Here is a 6,391-nt window from a genome sequence, read left to right as displayed (position 1 = left end):
TTGGGGGAATGGGATGGCTGGGATAAGGGAAGGGTGGATATGAGAGCAGGGAAGTATATATCTTAATTAAGGGAGCCATCTTAGATTTGGCAAGAGACTTGACCCTAGAAGGTCTCCCAGGTGTCCAGAGAGATGTCCCAGTTAGTTCCTTGGGCAGCTGAGAAGAGGGAACCTGAAATGCCCCTATCCTATAGCCATACTGATGAATATCTTGCATATCACCATAGAACCTTCATCTGGCAATGGATGGAGATAGAGACAGAGACCCACAGTGGAGCACTAGACTGAGCTCCCAAGGTCCAAATGAGGAGCAGAAGGAGGGAGAACATGAGCAAGGAAGTCAGGACAGCGAGGGGTGCACCCAGCCACTGAGACAGTGGGGCTGATCTAATTGGGAGCTCACCAAGGCCGGCTGGACTGTGACTGAAAAAGCATGGGATAAAACCAGACTCTCTGAACATGGCAGACAATGAGGGCTGATGAGAAGCCAAGGACAATGGCACTGGGTTTTGATACTACTTCATGTACTGACTTTGTGGGAGCCTTGCCAGTTTGGATGCTCACCTTCCTAGACTTGGATGGAGGGGGGAGGACCTTGGACTTTCCACAGGGTAGGGAACCCTGACTTCTCTTTGGACTGGAGAGGGAGGAGGAGAGGAGTGGGGGGAGGGGAGAGGAGTGGGGGAGAGGAGAGGAGTCGAGGAGGGGAGAGGAGTGGGGGAGGGGAGAGGATGGGGGGAATGGGAGGCTGGGATGAGGCGGAAATTTTTTCAATAAAAAAAAAGAAACAGGTTGTGCTAATGAAGCACTCATGTATTTATAGCTTACTATAATCCATGGGCAACATGGGCTTAAAATTTTGGCTTGGTGATTGTGGCAGTTTGAATGTAATTGGTCCCCATAAGCTTATAGGGAGCAACACTATTAGAAGGTGTTGCTTTGTTGAAGTATGATGGCTTTATTGGAGGAGTGTGTCATTGTGGGGGTAGACTTTGAGGTCTCCTATGCTCAGGCTATTCCCAGTGTCAATCTACTTCTTGTTGTCTTCACGTCAAGGTGTAGAATTCTCAGCTCCTCCAGCACCATGTCTGCCAGCACACCACAATGCTTCCACCATGATGATAACGTACAAAAGCTCTGAACTAAGCTATGAACTGTAAGCCACCACAATTAAATGATTTCGTTTATTTGATTTTCCATGGTCATGGTGTCTCTTCACAGAAATAGAAACCCTAACTAAAACAATGAGAAATGAGATTAATGAATGGTGTTTAAGTTTGAGAGTTACAAGAACTCACTAATAATTTAGAGTTGTCTTTCAAGTTATAATGAGACTTTGAGAAAACTACTTCATCCACCTCTGATCCTCATGTTCCCTGTATGAATATAAGGAATTAGGATAGACTTCATTTAGATCTTTATTTCTGACTATATAAATACTTGTGTTATTTGTATTCTCTTCAGAGCATAGTTAGTGTGATCTGCAGGCTTTATCAGCGAAAGAGTATTTCCTTCTGAATGATTTGTCTACAGAGACCTTTCTAGTCTGAGATTCACTAGTTAGAGGATATCATTAGTGGTGGCTGTAAGGCCTTGAGATGTCATGGAAACCATAATAGAGAGGAAAACGCGAGACTTGTTTTTCTCTTTGCTGTGCTGCTAATGGGCTGCACAACATGACCTTCTCAAAAATCTTTCTGAACATCTAATAACCTCAGCCTCCTAATCTGTAAAATGAGAATAGCAAGTAGATTATAATCTACGTTTCTATAATTTAAAATATTATTTAAGAAGAAATGCAAATTTATTGGTTAATTAGAAGGATCAAGTCCCCTAGAATTTCTGTGATTAGGTCGATAAAGCTTTCCTTTTAGGTTTAGGAGGCTCTAGTAGATAAACTTTTACTGCCCTGTACAATCATCACTGTAGCCGGGAATTTTCACTAACTTCACAATATGTCTTTCGGTGAATTGGTTTTATTTTACTAATTTAGCTTGATTCTGCGAATTCCATTAATATTAATGAAAGAACAGATAACATTTTTGTCTATTTACTTGAAGAGCAAGAGAATAAATAACGGTGACCAAGTGTACCAGGTACCGGAGCTCCTTGAAGCCTGCCTTTTAGAAGAAGAGAACTTCTAATTTTACTCTTAACAGAACTGAGATCATAGTCAGTGCTGGTGATGGTTTCAAGCAAAAGTGATGGCAAAAAAAAATGCAGTGATAAGTCTTGCTTATAATCCCAATAATTGAGACCCTGGGGTAGAATTCCATGACTTATAAGCCAGCCTGAGAAACAGGGTGAGTTCTAGGCTAGCTTGATTTACAGTGACAGTCAATGTCCAAAACAGCAACAAAAAAAGAAGTTAATTACATGAATAAAAATGAATGAATAAATAAAGCTTTTTTGGCTTTATTTATTGGTTTATTCATTCATTTTGAGGTAGAAGCATGTATTACCTTGGAGAAATTACAAATATCTATTTATTTATTTTCCCCAGACAGCCTTCCTAGGTTGAAAAAAAGGCTATCCTGAGATTATAATTATGCAAAAGCTTAGTTTATCTTAGAAATCAAGTTTTGCTAAAACAAGAGATTAGAAATAAAATTGAAAAATTAGAAAGTGATGGCTAACTAAATATTTAACATGTAAAAACATGGTGTTCGTATTTTATCCTATTTGGGATAGGAAGCTATAGTAATATTCTGGGTAAGACAGTAAAATGATCAGAGATGTTTTGAACAGATAAGACAGTGATTGCAAAATTACCACCTGTGTGAGAAATAGAAAAGAGTGGAAACCCCACAAACTGGCTAATCTATTAAAGGGGTCTTACTGAATTCTTGCTAGGAGATTTGGGCTACTCTAAGATTTGACAGTGGGGAGTAGTTTTAGTGTTATTTCATGTGTGGTCATTATTCAGCAAAGATGCCCGAGGAAACATATACCCAAGACCAAAACATATACCCAATGGAGAAAGAAGAGGCTGAAAATTTTGTCTTTCAGACAGAAAATGCCCAGTTAATGTCCTTAACCATCAATACTTTCTATTTGAATGAAGAGATCTTTCTGAAGGTGCTCATTTCAAGTTAATCAGGTTAATCCGGAAAAGATGAGCTATGAGAGTTTGACAGATCCCAGATAACCAGACTCTATGAAGGAGCTCCAAATTAATCTCATTTCCAGCAAACTGCTGACTGAATACTTAACAATTGTAGATACTGGAATTGGAATAATTAAAACTGGCTTGATCAATAAATCTAACACTATTGTCAAGTCTAGCATCAAAGCCTTCATGGATACTTAGAAAGCTGGTGAATATAACTTTGTGACTGACAATTTTGGGTTGGTTTTGGTCTACATATTTGGTTGGTTAAAAAATAATCATCATCACCAAGCATAATAATGGTGAACAGTATACCTAAGAATCCTTGGCATGGGGATCATTCAGAGTGCAAACTAACACAGATGAACCAATGGGTCATGGAGCAAAAGTTATACCTTAAAGAAGACCAAACTGACTATTTGGAAGAAAGGGAAATAAAGGAGATTGTGAGGAAACATTCTTTATCCCATTGCTCTTTGTAAAAAAGGAGCATGATAGGGAAGTCAATGATGATGAAACTGAAGAAAAGAAAGATAAAGACAAATAGGAAATAAAAAAATAAAAGGAATATAATGACAAGTGTGAAATAGATGATGTTGGTTCAGAAGGAGGAGGAAGGAAGGAGGAGGAGAAAGAGAGCAAGAGGAAAAGAAGGAGAAGGACTTTCACAAACAACAACTACTGATCAAGTACTCAACAAAACAGTCTATTTGGAACAGAAATCCTGATGACATTACTAATAAAGAATATGGAGAGTTATACAAGCCCTTAACAAATAATTGGGGAAAACATTTGGCAGTAAAACATTTTTTTATTGAAGGACAATAGGAATTTTAAGTTCTATGTCCAAGACATGATTCTTTTTGTCTGTTTGAAAACAGAAATAAAAAGATATCAAGTTGTAGGCATGCAGAGGTTTCATCATGAATAGCTATGAGGAGTTCATTCATGAGTATCTGCATTTTATTAGAGGGGTGGTAAATTCCAAGGCTCTCCCTCTAAATATTTTCCTTGAAATATTGCAGGAAAGTAAAAATTTGAAGGTTATCAAAATAATTTCATTAAGAAATGCTTAGAACTTGTCACTGAACTGGCAGAAGAAAGAGCACCACAAAAAGTTTTATGGACAGTCCTCAAAAAAATACAAAGCTTAGAATTCATTATGACTTTCAAAATCAGAAAAAAAAACTTACAGAGCTCTTGTGGTACTCACATCTTTTTCTGGGGATGAGATGGATTCTCTCAAGGAGTGTTGCACCAGAATGAAGGAAAACCAGAAACACATTTATTTCTTATCAAAAGTTAATCCTAGCACCAAATAGCTAACTCAGCCTTTGTGGAACATCTCTGAAATCCTGGCTTAGGAGTGATCTCTATGACTGAGTCCATTGGTGAGTATTGTGTGCAACAGCTGAAGGAATTTGAGGAAAAAAACCTTAGTGTCAATTGCCAAAAGACTGGAACTTCCAGAAGATGAAGAGGAGAAAAAGAAACTTTGAGAAAAGCAAGGTTTGAAAAGCTCTGCAGTGTGATTAAAGTTATCTGTGAGAAAAAGTTTGAAAAGGAGGTTGTCTCAAACCAATTGGTGGCAACCCCATCCTGCCTTTTCACTAGAGCACATGCATCCACATCAAACATGGAGAGGATCATCAAAGCTCAATCCCTCAGAGACTACGCAGCAATTGTTTACATGGCAGCCAAGAAACACCTGGAGATAAACACTGACCACTCAATTATCGAAACCTCAAGGCAAAGGCAAAGAATGACAAGTCTGTGAAGGATCTGATTATCTTGTGTATGAAACTGCACTTCTAGCTTCTGGCTTCTGGCTTCAGTCTGGAAGACGTGCTAATAGGATGAAAAGGCTGATCAAGCTTTGTCTAGGTATTGATGAGGATGAGCCTACTGCAGATAAATGCTGCCAGTGCTATTGTAGCTGAAGAAATGATGTACCTGGAAAGAGAAGATGACACATCACATGTGGAAGAAGTAAACTAAACTTCACTAGAAGAACCACATGTTTAACGCTTACCTTAGTTCCTTCTGATAACATATTTTTCAGGGTTTTTTTTTTTTTGTTTACTTTTGTTAGCATTTAAAGTTATCTGACTGGAAGGAAAACTAAGTGGAAGATTTTTTTTTCTACTTAGGATACTGTGATACTGTATCCTTGTTTCTACAGACTGGTAGAAGGTTTGTTGAAAATGTAACCTATTGTTAATCATGTGGTCTGAAGTGTTTAGCTATGTAGCTTAATTCCTTAGTAGTGCAAATTGTTTGCCACTGAAGTATATATCTTCATGTTTAAAAGAAAAAAAATGGATGTTTGAAAGTCGCTTTATAGAATCTACTTTCCAAATTTTTCATTCCCAGTAATTAATTCTGTATATACTAGTCCTATAAATTAAAAAAAAAAAAAAAACACAAGCTGAACCAGCTTGACAGAAATTCCCCATTTGGCTTGTTTTCTCAAGTAAGGTATGGAGAGCAAAACCTTCAGCTTCACTTAGTGTTGTAACACAACAAGGCTTGTGAATGGAAGTGCAATGCCCAACCACATTCTACTTTAAAAGGTAAAGCAGATGAGATTAAAAAAAAAATAAAATAAAATAAAAAACAAGTTCACAGTAGGGGTTGGGTGAGCAGAGAACAATGGCTATGAAAAAATTGAAGCATTTTGTGGTATTCTATGCTAAACTGAAAGCATGTAGTTTAGTACCATGAAAATATCTGTGACCTGAGACAAAGGGAAATGTGATATATCATCTACATGAGAAAAAACAGTTTTCTTTATTTTTGAGATTATAATACATCACCCCCTTTCTGTTCCTCCCTCCAAACCTCCCATATGCTCCCAATTTGCTCTTTCAAATTCATGATCTCTTTTAAAAAATTTCATCTGCCCATCCATCCATCCATCCATCCATCCATCCATCCATCCACTTACCTACCTACCTATCCCATCTAGATGCAGATATTCCTAGATATATAGAGTTAGATATTCCTAAATACAACCTTCTCAGTCTAAATGATGATATTTGTATAAGTTTTCCATGCTAATTCTTTAGTATTAGATAACCAATTGGTGTAATCTTCCCTGGGGAAAGACTATTTCTTCTTCTATAGGCACTTAGTTTCTTGCAGTTCTTTGTTTAGGGTTGAGACCTCCTGAGCTTACCATAGAACTCTCATTAGCAATCTATTGGTGCTGTCCTTGTTCAGGCCATGTTTTGGCAACCATGTTAGTAAGCTTTAACAGGTGTAGTTTCTGACATTTCTAGG

General features: G+C 37.7%; 1 pseudogene; it reads left to right on the top strand.

The window, feature by feature from the left end:
* Window positions 1–2,931: 2,931 nt before the first annotated feature.
* Window positions 2,932–5,107, top strand: LOC126490836 (heat shock protein HSP 90-alpha-like; annotated as a pseudogene).
* Window positions 5,108–6,391: the final 1,284 nt, after the last annotated feature.

Source organism: Alexandromys fortis, unplaced genomic scaffold (assembly GCF_014885135.2).
Source record: "Alexandromys fortis isolate MF-2015 unplaced genomic scaffold, M_Fortis_MF-2015_v1.1 scaffold_246, whole genome shotgun sequence".
In the NCBI taxonomy this organism is placed as follows: Eukaryota; Metazoa; Chordata; class Mammalia; order Rodentia; family Cricetidae; genus Alexandromys; species Alexandromys fortis.
Note: the sequence above shows the minus strand (reverse complement) of the source record. Positions and strands in the feature narration are given on the sequence as shown.